This window comes from Castanea sativa, chromosome 5 (genome assembly GCF_040712315.1).
Source record: "Castanea sativa cultivar Marrone di Chiusa Pesio chromosome 5, ASM4071231v1".
In the NCBI taxonomy this organism is placed as follows: Eukaryota; Viridiplantae; Streptophyta; class Magnoliopsida; order Fagales; family Fagaceae; genus Castanea; species Castanea sativa.
In genome coordinates this window covers 414,666-432,262 of record NC_134017.1, presented here as the reverse complement: position 1 = coordinate 432,262, position 17,597 = coordinate 414,666, and the positions used below count along the sequence as shown (strand labels likewise).

The window sequence follows — 17,597 nt, the reverse complement described above, 5'->3', positions numbered from 1 at the left end:
CTAAATCGGTACGTGCAAAATTACAAAGCCCACAAAGCTTTGTTGTCGGAAAATTGTATCATTACCTCTCATTGGCGATTTTCATACCTAAGCAATATTACCAACAACAAAATTATGAGAATTGGAGATATCAAAAAAAAAATATCTTAAATAAAACATTTCTATATATACTTCAAGTCAATGTACAAGTTAATGATAACAAAACCCTCAACTTGCCAAAAGAAAAAGGCATGTCAATTGTGGGAGGTGAGAGCCTCCATTAGGTGGAGAAGATACTGATGGGTTATTGATGCTTTGGAAGCAAGAACTGGTCTGGCAAGGAAATTAGGATAATCCAAACCAAGAGTGTTTGTTCTCGTCGAAGCCACAAGAGTAGTGGCTGCAATTGTAGGTTGAATAGAGGCTGATGCTGAAGAAGAAGCCCTCTCGAATGCCAAGTGTGGACGGGGAAGACCCATGTGGAGTTGAGGAGCAAATTGCCTGGCATTTGCTAATTCCATACGAAGGCGAAAATTCTCTCTCTCCAAAGTAGCATTCTAATGGTGCAGAATTTGGCGCTCTACCTGCTCCCATGACATTCGCTCAGCCTCCAGACTTCTTAGGCGCTTAGTTAGGCTCTCAAAGTTCATTCATGGAATACCTGATGAGTACATATTCAGCTCAAAGGGAGCCCCGCCCTCAAAAACTGTAGTCCCTGGCTGATTTTCATGGAAGTCACTCCAACTACGTTTCCTACAACATTCGGAAAGTCCATCCTATAAGAATATGAGGATTGGGGAAGCCCCAAAATTAAATAGTGAGCCATGAGTCAAATAAAATAACAAGACAATAAAAATTTTACAACTTTTTTTTTTTTGTACAGTATATGAGATGTCAAATTGTGAATAGTGTGTGTAAGTATACATATTAACAATAAGATTTTTTTTTTTTATGGGGCTCATTTTTAATGAAAATTTTGCTAAAAAGGGAAGTTTGTGAGTCCCGTGAACAGTGCACGGGACCCACTATATGCATTGTACACTGAAGAAAAGTCAACAACTACGGCTATAAAAAAAAGAAAAGAAAAAGAAAACGTGGAAATGCAGCCGTGGGAAGCACGTTACAGACACTAAGTTAGTTCTATTAGTGGAAGTTAGTTAGAGTGGTTATAACAAATACAGTTGGTTTTAATTCTGTCATAGCACTTGTAGGAGCTCAGTGATACTCTTTTTATGTTAATCATTTACTCTACTAAGTATAAATAGGAAATAACATTAGCACTTTTTTATGTATTACTCTCCAAAATCTAATTGAGAAAATTTAGTCCTTTAATTAAACAAAAATAATTTTTTGAATTATTATCCAATACGTGAAATTTTTAACTTTTGAATGAAAGGTAGAATAATTTGAATTCAAAAAACTTGTTTTGATACTATAAAAAATTACTATTCTTCTAAAAAAAACCTAGAAATGATCTATTTTATTATTTAATTATTAATCTAACATTAGGAAAACTCTAACTCGGCAAGAACAATGTGAAGACCATAGGATATGAGCCATTTGGCTAAGACGGTAAAGGATAGGTGTTTCCACAACAATTACCTCAGCCTCCGCAAGAGCACTGTGGTCCTTAGGAACAACGGTCGGATTTTCTAAGTCTTGCGGGTTATTAAACTGATTTTTTAAGCCAATGCCAAACGCAATCTAAGTCTTGAGGGTTATTAAAGTTGACTTGTAAATCAAAAGGGTTGATTTTCTTATCACCAGCCATCAGTTGATCTGTTGAAACATCTGCATCTAGAAAATCATCCTTATAAGGAAGTGATGCATTCTTGACCATTGCTTCAACATAGGAGTAGCAATCTTTCTTATCATTCTCATAAATTAGGTTGACCCCAAACTTCTTCACTTGGAAACCACCGCTTACGCATATTGAATACTCCACTTCATCTCTGGCTTCCAACAGATGTGGCATATGATGTAGCGGTACAAATTGCAACCACATATGTTCTTGACATGGTATTACACGACTATTTTTTTGTTGACACTACCACTCAATGCCCTTGGTTTTATTTTTGAATTTATAGGAAACAGTGAATCCGTGAATATCATGAAAGCTGCTTGCAAATACAGCATATAGAAACCATCCTCGAATCTCTTGCTTCACTAGTGAGAGCACAACAAAAGGTAAAATTGATCCCTTACTCACCACCAGGGTGTCAAACCAGTCTGGAAACTCACCCCCGGGGCGGAAAACACTAAAACTATTGGTTCCAATCAATTCCTAATACATTAAAATCATTAGAAATGAATTTTGGTCCAAAAACCAAATTCGACCAAACAAGAATAGAGACAAGAGAGATACATTAAGAATCCTGTTTTTTGGGTTACTAGTACTAGTCTTCTTGAGCACTTTGGAGCAGCCAAAACATTGCAGCTATTTTGATAGTTCCCAATTTAGTCCAGTAAAAATCCATACAAGGGACGTGGTGTTGCTTGCATCCATCGCTTGTAAACCTGTTGGAAGCTCATCAAGTGATTGAAATCTTCTGCATAGGCTCAAATCAAGACTCGTGAGTTGATTAAGGAAATTGAATGTAACTTTCAAACGACGTGGATAGATTTTAGAGTCCTTTCGAGTTCTGAGATAACGTCCATCTTTTTCTCTCATGGAGAGAATGCCAAGATAAAAAACTTGAGCTGCCCAACCGCTTGCAACAATCATATATTCAAACGGGTTTTGCAAGGATAACTGCACCTATACAAAGATTGTAGACAAATTAGTACATGAAAAATAAAAGTAGTGTCTATTCATTATTAACCAAAAAAAAGAATACAATCATTTTGTTTTCTACATTTAAACTTAATCATATACAGGGACGGATCCAGAATTGTAAGTTACTGGAGGCCAGAGTATAAGGAAAAAAAATCCAAATAAACATCCATATAGTATTAAAAAATTTTAAATACACAAAACTATTGTTTTCAAATACATTAAAATGCAATCATCTACCAACAAAGACAAAAACAAAAACAAAATAATGCTTGTTTTTAATACTAGGCTGGCTAGGATTTTGTTTTTTGAAGTTAGAGCATTCACAGTGGTGGTATTAAAAATTTTAGCTTTTAGCATTTCAAAAAACTACTTTATCTATTTTAACACCTTACTTTACAATACACCAAATATTAAATGTTCTATTTTTTATAACTTCATTTAAAATAATATAAATAACTCATTAAAATAATAAGGAAGATAGAGAATTTGATTATTTTTAAATTGAAAGAAGAGATATAATCTTAATAAAATATTGTATTTTATTTTTACCAACTTGCTAAAGTCAACTGGTATTTGTACTAGTTTACTGTAGTTGCTAAAAATTTACCTTTAACTTCTCCAATAACACATGATTTTTTTGTTCTTTGGTAGTAAAATAGTTTTTTTGCTAAAATACAATCATAATTGTGAATTTTTTTTTTTTTTTTTGGGTTAGATAGTTGCTATTTGGCTTAAGCTAGCTAGACTAATGGGGAAGAAGGAGGTCCAACTATAAAAATGAAATATAGAATGACCCGGATCATATATCAATATGTAATTTTACATTTTTCAATTCCTGAAAATTATTTTTTATTAATTTTTTAGAAATTTCTTTCAAATTTACATGATACCTTAAATTCTGTTATAAAATCAAAATTATGTTAGCATATCCTAGCTAACATCTAATTTCAAACCAAAATATAAAAATCTTCTTTGAGAACAAAAAAGATATATATGGCTTTTTTGGGAAAAAAAAATGACAAATGAATGACTACCACAGTGGGAGAAAAAAAAAATTGAGAGAAATGCAAAAACAAAAAAATTTGACCCAAAAATAATGCTTTTAATTTAACTCTTTCGAATTCCATGTCTACGGTTTGAATTCCACCTCCCTACATCTCCACTTTCTATCTAAAAAATAAAAATAAAAATTAACTCTATCAAATTATCCTCCATTATGTTTTACCCCAAGAATATATATAGACATATTAGCCTTCACTTTTTTTTTATAAATGAATTTAGTAAATTAACTAGGAAAAAAATACAAAAAATTGAAAGAGAGTATATATTTTCTTTCAATTCCAACCTTTCAACATTTTCTAGTCAAGAAAATAGAATCACTAACAATATTAATCCAAAAATCTTCTTCTTTAGCCAAGCTTATTTCTAGCGAGAAAATGGAAGAACATGGGCAAGAGCCTTTGTTTCAACGAGCATTGTAGGTAGTATTAAGGGTCTATTTGGATACCGCTTATTGCTGAAAACTGAAAATACTGTAGTAAAATAAATTTTAAATGTGTGAATAGTGCCGTAGGACCCTGTTTTAATGAAAATTTTGATAAATTCCATACTTGTGAGTCCCGTGAACAGTGCACGGGACCCACTAAAAAACACAGACACCAGCTTCAACGCAAACGTTGGCATATCCAAACGCTTACTAAGGACCTGTAAGTACTAGTGGTTCTTGGACACTTCTTAAGGTGGTTCAACTCTTTGATGCACAAAACCACTAAACTTTAAGTATTTATTAACTTAAAAGTATTTTCTTCCTTTATCTAGGAGTTTCTTTAGAATCTTTTTAGATCAACTTACTTCTTTCTTTTCTCTCAAAAAAAAACCTTAAATTCTTTTTCTTTTTTTTTGTTAAGAAAAAACAACTTAAGTTTGGATAATTATAGAATACTCCAAAAATACCATAAATGCATACTCCTCTAGATATACCATAAATGATTACTCCTTCCTCTCACATAATAGTGAGTTCCGCTATTAAATTCATGATAGCTAGAATGCACAATTCATGTAAGAGAAGTGAGTATATATTTATGGTACTCTTGGAGTATTCTATAATTTTCCCTTAATTCCTGAATGAGAATTAAATGTTTTTTCTTTATACTATATAAAAAATAAATAAAAACTTATTATAAGTACTAAATAAAAATAAAAATAAAACTTTAAAGAAGAAAAATCAGAGGCCAAGGTCCATGGCCTTCCTCTATATTTTTTGGGTTGAACCCTCCTTGAAATCTATACACAATCAGTCTCTGGCCTCATGAATCTCGACCAAGCTATCAGTTGGCCCATATAATTAAGATGAAGTGGTGTTACATGTATCCACCTCTCACAAAGGGGATACATAATAGATTTCTCCATATAGATCCTTCAGGACCTTGAAGTAGGCATTGGTGATTCTTAGGAATATATTCGGTATTCTCTTTGGGAGACAGGAATGAAGGACAACACCATAGTGCAAGTACTTTACACAAATCTGTTTCCCCACCCCAAAGAAAAGTTCTGAATTAATATCAATTTCAATTCAAAAGATAAAAACACGTTAAGATGAAAACAAATACTTTCATGCCTTGTCTCTCCAATCTTCTAGTTCTTTTAATCCCCACCATTCTGGTATTGATTCATTCTTTTACTAATCTACTATAACTCATTTAGATAGGATTCATGTTTGCATAATGCTTCAACTGGTTTGATAGAAAGTACTACGGACAATAAATTGCGTAGATGATAGAAAGTTTCCAGAAAAGCATGTGGGATTACACGAACCTTAACATTGTCATTAACTGGTGGAGGTAGCCCCTTGGAAATGTCAATACCAGCTGAGAGAGTAAACTTCATGTCGTGCAGGAACTGCAGGTCCTGCAGGATGATCTGTCTCATTTTGCTAGCCAGAATTGGACTGCTTTTGCCGATTTTTCTACCAAATAGAATCTCCGCAACCTGACAAATTTCGAAGGAAAGCCGGTTGAGATTTTCACAGTATTCAAGATTCGGTCGAATTAGTTCCGGTGGTTGTGAATGAAAAGGATGATGAGTTTCTGCACTCTCCAAGTGCCTTCGCTTCCCCTGAACACCACCTTTGGTGAAATCCTGCAATGAGTTGAGGCGAAAGTCTAATCATCACCATCCTTGTTAGTCGTTAATGTTTAATCCTGCAATGGCTTAATGTTCAATAAATCAAGGGTCTAAATTTTGCCACCCCATTTAAAACTCATTAACTTTAGTTTAGTTTAACCATTGTTAAATGTTTATCATGGTTAAATTTTAAATGAGGTAGACCTTAGATTTTTTATTCTAACTTTAAATTATGACCTTGAAATAGAGAGTTTTTTCAATTTGAAATTGAGAGAATCCAAATCCCAAAAGCCTATATTTTCATCAGACAAAAGAGAGGAAAAGAAGAGACCTTCTGCGGGGAAAGCTTTCTGGTTAAAACAGACACTTTCTAATGGAACTTCAGAAGATATACGGTGCGTTAAAAGCTTTCTGATAAAACCGACACTTCCCAATGGAACTTCAGAAGATATATGAAATGAATAACATATTGCTAATGGCCACTTGAATCCAAAGCTCGGTACCATGTCTAGCTTTGTGCAGCCAGAAAGGTTTACACGAGACTCTAAATTGTAAATACCTAGGGGAAGCTTCCAAAGGTTTTTACAGTCTTTAAGATCCAAAGTAACTAGCTTGCTGAGATCTATAACAGACTCGTGAACCTCAACCAAATTAGTACAATTATTAAGAAGCAGCACATCCAGATTATCTATGCCTGAGAAATATAGAGTTCTCCTTAGGTGATAGGAATGACTGACATCAAGAAATTTCAACTTTTTCTAAATCTGTTCCCTCACACAAAAAAGGCCAGGGAATACTAAATTAATATCCATATGAATTCAAAATATCAAAATACATAAATAATATGAGCAAGAATATACACACTTGCATACCTTGGTTCCTGTCCAAAGTTCTATCAAGCTACTATAGGGCATGTAAAGAGCAACAAGATTTTCCAAGTACAAGTCTGCTGGTATGGGTTCCATAGGGAACCCATACCATTCTAGATATCTTAGCTTCTTGGAAGGACATTGGAAGTTCCCCTTCGAGCATTCATAATTTAGTTGAAGCACTCTTAGTTGATGCATCTTTGAAAAGGCTTTGGCATCAACTTGCAAATCGTGAACCCCAGGACAATTCAGCATGATGCCTTTAACTAATTTTCTTTCCTAATAGAACAGAACATTGTGCAAAAGTCATATTTTAGGGAAATTGTAATTTACATGCATAACTGCATGCATACATACATACATACATATATATATATATGTAGGCACACCACTGTGTATAAAACAGGGCAGCGTCCTATTATTGATTGTGATGCAAAGGCAAAGTGACTCTATAGCACACAATTTAAGAAATAGGTACTATGTCTACGGTTCTTCTAGTGGTGTGCAATACAGTAAGTAAATCATCTATTATTTCTCTAAATAAGTTAAGTTGGCCCTAAATTCTTATCCAATCAACATAAGCATCTGAATCTTACCTCGTCATGTTCCAATACATCAAGGGCATCCTCATGATTCCATAGTTGACTGCATTCTCTGCGGGCAACTTCTCTACCCATGTCTCTAATCACATGATGCATTGTCAACCAGTTCGAGCAATCAATGCAACAAGACATTGATGGACCAAAACCCCTAGATCACTTTTAAGGCCTAAATATGAGTCTTGGAGTATTTTGAAAGCATACTTTTTTTTCATTCCAACAATGAAGCATGCAAGATCTAGAAACAACTCTTTCTATGTGTCACATAGTGAATTAAAACTCTTGAATTTCTTTGTCAGGTATTATTTTTAATCTTTCCAATGTACCTTCCCATTCATCCATGCTCTTGTCAGACAAATTGGAACCCAAAACTGTAAGTACCAATGGAAGTCCTCCAGCATAACCTATTACTTGCTCTGACAACTCTGCATAATCTTCATTAGGATGGTCTTTTTCAAATGCATGCCAACTGAAGAGCTTAATAGACTCATGGTAATCCAATGTTGGTGGCATATATATCTTAGACTCATTCACCTTAGCCAATTTGAGCATAGACTTATCTCTTGTTGTAATGATAATTGTACTTCCTAGTTGTAAATAACTTCGCCTAATGGCCAATTTATCTAATTGGTCCTAGTGATCCACATTATCAAGAACAAGAAGAACCCTTTTACACCATGCTCTATCTTTCAAAACCGTAGTTCCTTGATCAACAAGTGTTATTTTTGTATTGTCATTTGCATGGATGCTGGAGAGAATTTTCTCTTGTAAATGAATCAAACCTTTTGGGTGCTTAGAATCTCCTCCTACATTTGCAAGAAAGCAACTTCCATCAAAGTTTCTTTGTAGTTGGTTATATATAGCTTTGGCAATTGTTGTTTTGCCAATGCCGCCAATCCCCCAAACTCCAACCATGCAAACTTCACTTGAACTACTACTTAACAGCTTATTAAGTTCCTACACTCGAGACTCAATCCCAACTGGATAGGGTGCAACATTAAGGTATGTCATCTCATTTAGTTTGCTGATAATGTATTCAATAATTTCTTCTATAAATTTTGACTCACAATTGCCAACATGTATCCACCATAAAATAGAAGTCAGTGATAATTTAATAAGATGAAACTAACCTAGAAAACATAATAAATCAGCAAAATCCCACAAAATGTAATTGGTTGTGTCTATTTTTGGATAACGAATAAACTACTTCAAAAGTAATGGACAAAATTTTTCTTTAAACCGGTTTGGAAGATCTCCTCCAACCCATTACACAGTGACTAATAAAATCATCCATGTGTATAGACAAAGTTTAGCTCCAAACTAGATGAGAGCTATTTCCTTAGACCCACTACATGGTACTTTATAAAACTAAGCCAAGCCCTCCAAGGTGTAGAAGTAAAATACACTTGTCTAGAGAAGGTATCATTTGCATTGATTGTAGTGTTAAGTAAGCTCCATCCATACTTCCAGTCACATCCAATCATCATAATGACAGATTAACTTATCAAGAAGGCTATGAATAAACTAGACACAACTGGATGCCTAGTGCAATGGGTCATTGAGCTCAATCAGTACAACATCGAGAATAGACCTTGGTCAACAATAGGTATTGGTAGAATTTATTGTTGAATTCACTTTTTCAAGTGATGACCAGACACAATTTTGGACAATTCACACTAATGGATTGTCTGTCAAAGAATTGGGAGGCATAGGAATCATCTTAATATCTCCTGATAAGGACGTCCTCAAATATGGAGTACAACTTTAATTTTTTACCACAAATAATGAAGCATAATATGAAGCAATACTCACCAGCTTAAGACTAGCCAAAACTTTGGGTTTCAAAAGCTCAGTGGTTAAAAGTGACTCCAAGCCCATCGTCGTGCAAGTGAACCATGAATAAGAAGGAAAAGAGGAACGAATGCAAAAATACGAAAAGTTAACCATCCAAATGGCCAGTCATTTTGAAAAACTTTGTTCGTCCAAATGCTAAGGGAAGAGAATTCAGAAGTAGACAAGGTTGCTCGGATAGCCACCTCAAAATAGCAAACCTTGGATGGTCTTCTTTTAAATTTATTTATGACATTTTATTATTATGAATAGATTATCATAATGGGTTATTATATATATATATATATATATATATATATATATATATATATATATATATATATAAAAATAAATAAATAAATAAAGACCTACTTGTATTAATATTTATTTGCAATCTTCTCTCTTTCTCTCAATCAATAGAGAATTATTGCATTATATTCAATAATCTTTGGTTGCATCTTTTTGTTAATATTATTTCTTTTTATTTAATTTTTTTTTTATCTTTTTCACTTGTATACCATATTTTATCACATATATATGATGGATTTAATTTTTATATATCATATATTTTAATTAGGAATGACTTCTGTCAATATTGATATAAAAAAAAAAAAAAAAAAAAAAAAAGGACCATCATTATTATATATAGGTGACATGGTCTCCACAATTTGCATGCAAATGTTTCAAAATATAGGAAAACATTTGCAAGAAATTTGAGGACTACAAGTCCCTACAATATTCATGCAAATGTTTGAAAAGATGGCCAAACATTTGTGAGAAATCTGAGGACTACGACTAACATCATCTTGCCTTACTCTCAATTGCAATAATCGTTGACATGGTACAAGCTACGTATGATCGAATCCCATAAATCGTAGATAGGGGCTCTGGTGTTGACTGTGAAAGAGCGAGAATCGAGAAAAAAAAAGGAAACCCAGGAATAGTTGAGGATTGCAAGGAGAACCCATGTTGAGAAATGGATTATTTGGAGGACCTAAATAAAGTTTTGATGGATGGGATTGGTAAGGCAATTGAAGTCCATTTTGGAGAAGAAGTTGGATACATTTTGGGTTGCAAGCAAGCATGAAGAGAAGCAACTTCATCCCCATGTTAGAAAACAAACGGAAAAAAAAAAAAAAAAAACTTTCTCACATCAAGCTAAAAAAAGGTAATTCAAATATAGATAGAGTTGTTTTCTTTTGGAAAATAACTCTATCTCTGCCAAGCTAAATAAAGATAATTTAAAGATAATTTTCCAACTCATTTTGAGATTGTTACGAAATATTGAAAAATGAGATAGTTTTCTAGAAAAAACATGCTTTTAGGGAAATGATTCCTTTTCTATAAATTCTAATGTCATTTATTTGGATGGTTTTTTGAACTTTCTTGTGTTTAGTATCTAAAAATAAGGGGTCAAAGGAAAATTATCGTTTAAAATATCTTACTTAACTTAGCATGGAACAAGGTTGTTTTCCATGCCAGCCTATCTTAGTGGAAAATAACTATCTCATGCCAACCTAATATATTATAGATAGGAAGCCAAAAGATACGTGAATCAACAATATCTTTCTTGACAAAGAACTTCAGAAACAAGAAAAAAAATGGCCTCTCCAATTAGTTGCATATCAATCTTGGTAATCCCTCTACTAGTCACCTCTCTTTTCTATGATGTTTCTAATGGAGATCGACCCCTTCTTGAAAAGGTTTGCAAACAGACCTGGGACCATGATTTTTGCATGTCAGTTTTACTTTCAGACCCAGAGGGTCTTACAAATGTTCTATATAGGCTAGGAATCATTTCTACTTCTGTAAGCTTGAAGATGATATCAACTGTCAATGGTGAAATCGGAAATTTTCTTGTGGGAGTCACAGACCCAGTGGATAGGACTCGAATTTCAAATTGTCAAACCTATATAGATGATATATCTGACATAATGCAACGTGCAAGAAATGCTGCAGGTTCTCAATCCTATTCGGAAGAGGCAAAAATACTTGCGAGTGCAAAACAGAAAATTATAGATTGTGATAATCAATTTGCGAGCCCCCCGACGCATGTATCACCAATAGTAGATCACACTCATAAAATAGCGAAGCTAATCAATATTTCTAATGTTATACTTAATATGCTATTGTCATCTTAAAATATTGTCAACATAATCTTATGTGATCTATAATAAGAGTAGGCCTGCTAAGGTCCTTGTAACTCAATCACTATATCTTAATATTATTACATAAAAAATAAAAAATAAATAAAAACCTGCTTGTATTAATATTTTTTTTTGTAATCATCTCTCTTTCTCTTAATCAATATGGTATTATTGCATTATATTCAATATATCTTTGATTACATCTTTGTGTTAATATTATTTCTTTTCTTTAAATTATTTTCTTTATCTGTTTTATTGGTATACCATATTTTATCACATATATGTGATGGATTTAATTTTTAAATATCATATATTTTAATCAGGAGTGACTTCTATCAATATTGATCCAAAAAGAAAAAAAAGGACTATCACTATTATAAGTAGGTAACATGGTCCCCACAATATTCATGCAAATGTTTGAAAAGATGGGAAAATATTTGTAAGAAATCTGAGGACTACGACTAACATCGTCTTGCCTTACTCTCAATTGCAATAATTATTGACATAGTACAAGCTACGTATGATTGAATCCCAAAAATCATAGATAGGGGCTCTGGCCTTGACTATGAAAGAGCGAGAATCGAGGAAAAAAACCTAAGAAAAGTTGAGGATTGCAAGGAGAACCCATGTTGAGAAATGGATGATTTGGAGGACCCAAATAAAGTTTTGACAGAAGGGATTGGTAAGGCAATTGAAGTCCATCTTGGAGAAGAAATTTTGGGTTACAAGAAAGCACGAAGAGATTGTTACCAAATATTGGAAAATGGGATAGTTTTCTAAAAAAAAATTCTTTTTAGGAAATGATTCCTTTTCTATAAATTTCAATGTTGCCTATTTCGATGGTTTTTCACACTTTCTTGTGTTTAGTAGTACATAAAAATAATGGGTCAAAGGAAAATTTTCATTTAACTTCTCTTATTTAACTTGGCATGGAACAGAGTTGTTTTCCATGCCAACAAATCTTAGTGGAAAACAACTCTATCTCATGCCAACCTAATATTTTATAAATAGGAAGCCACAAGATACATGAATCAACAATATCATTCTTGACAAAGAACCTTAAAAAAAATGGCATCTCCAATTAGTTACCTATCAATCTTGATAATCCCTCTACTGGTCACCTCTCTTTTCTACGATGTTTCTAATGCAGATCGAGCCCTTATTGAAAGCGTTTGTAATAAGTCCATGGACTACGATTTTTGTGTGTCAGCTTTACTATAAGACCTAGACAGAACTACAACTCTTCTATATAGGCAAGGACTCATTTCTACTATTTTGAACTTGGATGTCATAGAAGATGCCCGTGGTGAAATCAGAAATCTTCTTATACAATTCACAGACCCACTAGATAGACTCAAATTTCAAATTGCTAAACCGATATAGAGGATGTACACGAGAAAATGCTTCTTGCAAGAAACGCTGCAAATACACAATCTTATTACACTTCCAAAAACTATCAAAAAAAAAAATTACACTTCCAAAATAGCGAAGCTAATCGATATTTCTTTCATTATAATTTCTAAGATAACGTCATCTTAAGATATTGTCAACATAATCTTACGTGTTCTATAATAAGAATAGGTCTTTTAATGTTCTTGTAGCTTAATTGCTACCTCTTGGTATTATTATATAAAAAGTAAAAAATACAAATAAAACCCGCTTGTATTAATATTTTTTGTAATCATCTCTCTTTCTCTCAATCGATATGGTATTATTGCATTATATTCAATATTTCTTTGGTTACATCTTTGTGCTAATATTATTTCTTTTTATTTAAATAATTTTCTTTATCTTTTTCACTGGTATACCATATTTTATCACATATATGTGATGGATTTAAGCTTTATATATCATATGTTTTAATTAGGAGTGACTTCTATCAATATTGATTCAAAACAAAAAAGGACCATCACTATTGTAAATAGGTGACATGGTCCCTACAATATTCATGCAAATGTTTGAAAAGATGGGCAAACATTTGTAAAAAATCTAACTACGACTAATATCGTCTTGCCTTACTCTCAATTGCAATAATCGTTGACATAGTACAAGCTACGTATAATCGAATCCCATTAATCATAGATAGCGGCTCTGGCATTGATTGAGAAAGAATGAGAATTGAGAAGAAAAGAAACCGAGGTTTGCAAGAAGAACCCATGTTGAGAAATGACTGATTTGGAGGACACAAATGAGGTTTTGATGGATGAGATCGATAAGGAAATTGAAATCCATCTTGGAGAAGAAGTTGGAATCATTTCGGGTTGCAAGTAAGCATAAAGAAAAGTTGTTGGTTAAATATATGTTTGTATCGCATACAAAACATATGTAGTGCAAAGGCAAAGTGACTCTACAACACACAATTTGAGAAACAGGTACTATGTCTACAATTCTTCTAGTGGTGTGCAATACAGTAAGTAAATCATCTATTATTTCTCTAAATAAGGTAAGTTGGCCCTAAATTCTTATCCAATCAACTTAAGCATCTAAATCTTACCTCGTCATGTTCCAATACATCAAGGACATCCTTATGATTCCACAATCGGCTGCATTCTCTGCGGGCAACTTCTCTACCCATGTCTCTAATCATATCATGCATTGTCAACTGGTTTAAGCAATCAATTGCTACAAGACATTGACGGACCAAAACCTCTAGATCATTTTTAAGGCCTGAATACGAGTCCCGGAGTATTTTGAAAGCATAATTTTTTTTCATTCCAACAATGAAGCATGCAAGATCTAGAAACAACTCTTTCTGTGTGTCACATAGTGAATTAAAACTCTCAGGTATTACTTTTAATTTTTCCAATGTACCTTCCCATTCATCTATGCTCTTCTCAAACAAATTGGAACCCAAAACTTTAAGTACCAATGGAAGCCCTCCAGCATAACCTATTACTTGCTCTGACAACTCTGCATAATCTTCATTAGGAGGTCTTTTTCAAATGCATGCCAACTGAAGAGCTTAATAGACTCAAGGTAATCCAATGTCGGTGGCATATATATCTTAGACTCATCCACCTTAGCCAATTTGAGCATATAATTATCTCTTATTGTAATGATAATTATACTTCTGGGTTGAAAATAACTTCGCTTAATGGCCAATTTATCTAATTGGTCCTGGTGATCCACATTATCAAGAACAAGAAGAACCCTTTTACACCATGCTCTATCTTTCAAAACCGTAGTTCCTTGATCAACAAGTGTTATTTTTCTATTGTCATTTACATGGATGCTGGAGAGAATTTTCTCCTGGAAATGAATCAGACCTTTTGGGTGCTTAGAATCTCCTCCTACATTTTCAAGAAAGCAAATTCCATCAAAGTTTCTTTGTAGTTGTATATATTGCTTTGGCGATTGTTGTTTTGCCAATGCTGCCAATCCCCTAAATTCCAATCATGCAAACTTCACTTGAACTACTACTTAACAGCTTATTGAGTTCTTGCACTCAAGACTCAATCCCAACTGGATAGGGTGCAATAGTAAGGTGTGTCATCTTATTTAGTTTGTTGACAATGTATTTAATAATTTTTTCTATAAGTTTTGACTCACAACTGCCAACATGCATCCACCATAAAATAGAAGTCAGTGATAATTTAATAAGATGAAACTAACCTAGAAAACATAAAAAATCAGCAAAATCCCACAAAATGTAATTGGTTGTGTGTAGTTTTGGATAACGAATAAACTACTTCAAAAGTAATGGACAAAATTTTTCTTCAAACCGGTTTGGAAAATCTCCTCCAACCCATTACACAGTGACTAATAAAATCATCCATGTGTATAGACAAAGTTTAGCTTCAAACCAGATGAGAGCTATTTCCTTAGACCCACTACATGGTACTTTATAAAACTATCCATGCATATTATTTAAACAAATCACATAACTTATTAAAAAAGTCATAAGACTAAAACTAAACATGAATGATGTATTCAATCATCTTATAATGAGTTGGAGAAAAATAGCTCTAAAATGACTTGAAACTAAATTATTTTCTCATGTGTGTTATTTAAACAAGTTATATTGTCACATTAAAATAAGTTATATACCACTAAAAGTGCATCTAAATTCTTTTATCAATCACCAAGTAAATGAGTTGTTTTATAATAAGTTGTTTTATATAATATTGAATCCTATTCAAAATCAATGGTGTAAAATGTAAATGAGAGAAAAATATTGTATGTGTCGATCTCATAAGACTTATATCTCACTAAGAGCACTAGTATTGGTAGTGGTGCTGAAAAGCTATATTGCTTTTTTTAGCACCGCTAAATACCAAAATGTGACGACATTGGTGGAGCCAAAGTTATATTTTTTTGCTCCACAGCTATATTGCACAGTTACTTTTGGTTGTGCACTGTCTGCGCACCGTAGCTCATATGTAAAAAAAAATATATATATATATATATTATTATTAAGTTATTGTGTTCACATTACTTCTTAATAAAAAAATCTTTTTTTGGTTGTGTTCTAACTGCTTTTTAATGGTTTTTTTATATTATTTTAATCAAATAGCTAAAAATACAGATCCATTGATGTATTAATGTTAGGTGTATTATAAAGTGAGAAGGTAAAATAGATAAAGCTGTTTTTTTATGGCTTGTGGATGCTCTAACATATGCGTCTCATGATAAGCACTAGTGTTCAAGGGGTTCAAATGAACCCCTTGACTTCAAATTTTTTTATTTAATATTTTTTTGTTAGTTTAATACTTTAATTTATTCTTAAAAATATCATTTTTCACATCCTGACTTAAATTTTTTACACCCTTATTACAAGTATTTCCAACTCTAAGTGTAAGAGAAAGTGTTTGCGAATTATAAATGTCACTCTTTATTATATATTTATATTATATGCGTGTGAGTTTTTCTAATATTGATTGTGTGCATTACTTTTTGTTATAATGTTATTTGTGTAAATTATGATGTGCGTAGAAGTATGTGTCTATAATATAAATAAAATGGAAATGTTTTGATACCACTTTCATAGGAAATATAACAATTGCCCTAAGGGCATCCGTTACCATGATCCTAAATATAAGATAACTTTATGTAATTTAGTAATAGAGAGGGTTTGTTGCATGTGTGTGTATTGTTATCATGTTTTAATAATTGTTCGTTATAAAGTCAGAAAAGTTTAAGAAAAAATTTCTAAAGTTAGTGACTATTCAAGTATTTGATTGGTCAAGTAGACACGTAGTGTATTATTTATATATGAATGAGAGTAGTTATGCGTGTCAATAATTTTTTTTATACATGTGCGTCAATAATTAATACAAAGCCAAGGAGTTAAGTTTATTCATTTAGTTTAAAATATTTTTATAAAAATAAACACAAATAGATAATAATAACTACATAAAAATAAAAATAGTAGACATACTTAACAAAATAAAATGGTCATAGCTAGCCACAATGGCAATAATTACTTATGATGAACTATCATATAATAATTCAATATATTCAAATTTTCCTTTTATTAAAAAAATTTTCATTTAAATTTTTTTTGTGACTCCTAAACAAAATTTTTATTAAAAATGAATTACCGATGTGCAGGATTTTGCGAGTCCCAGCCAAACAAGCTTGTAGCCTCAGTTAAAGCAGCCCTCCACCTGTCCACCTTGCCCGCCCCAAAATGCTTCTCATGCCTGACAAACTTTTTCTCTAAACTCCCCTTCTGATTTCAAAGGTGGGAAGGATCAACCTCGTAGAAAACGGGCAGTACAATTTGTTGCAGATTCCGTTTGCATTCCATGATCTTCCCCAGCTCTTCGAGACACCATCTTGAATCAGCATAGTTTTCCAAAAAGACTATAACAACAATCCTGGACTTCTGTATTGCCTTCTCTAGCTTCGTCCAAATATCTTTCCCTCTCTCAAGCTTTTCGTTATCTTCAAAGCTGTGAATCCTGCTTCAGTCCAACGCGGCAAATAGGTGGTCGGTAAACTTATAGCGGGTATCTTCACCACGGAAACTGACAAAGACATCATAACTCCATGCTTGGTTGGATGGGGATGAAGAAAAATAGGTTTCTTGGGCCATGAAGGCAGGACAAATTGATGAAGACCACTGGAGTCTGCACCGTTGGGAATATAATATATATATACATATATATATATATATATGAGAAAACAATGGGTGCAAATTGAATTTGTCTCGATATTACCAAGGAGCCCATTTATACAATTTGCGGCAATATTGTGTTGTTCGGTTCATTGTGTAGGTTGATTTGGGTTTTATTTTTTTGGGCATGTTCTTCATGTTCGAGATTTATGTGAA

The 17,597-nt window shown here is 32.9% G+C and overlaps 1 pseudogene; it reads right to left on the bottom strand.

Annotated features, from left to right (window-relative positions):
* Window positions 1-207: 207 nt before the first annotated feature.
* LOC142637249 (disease resistance protein RPS4B-like) lies at window positions 208-17,360 on the bottom strand (annotated as a pseudogene).
* Between the last annotated feature and the right edge of the window lie 237 nt (window positions 17,361-17,597).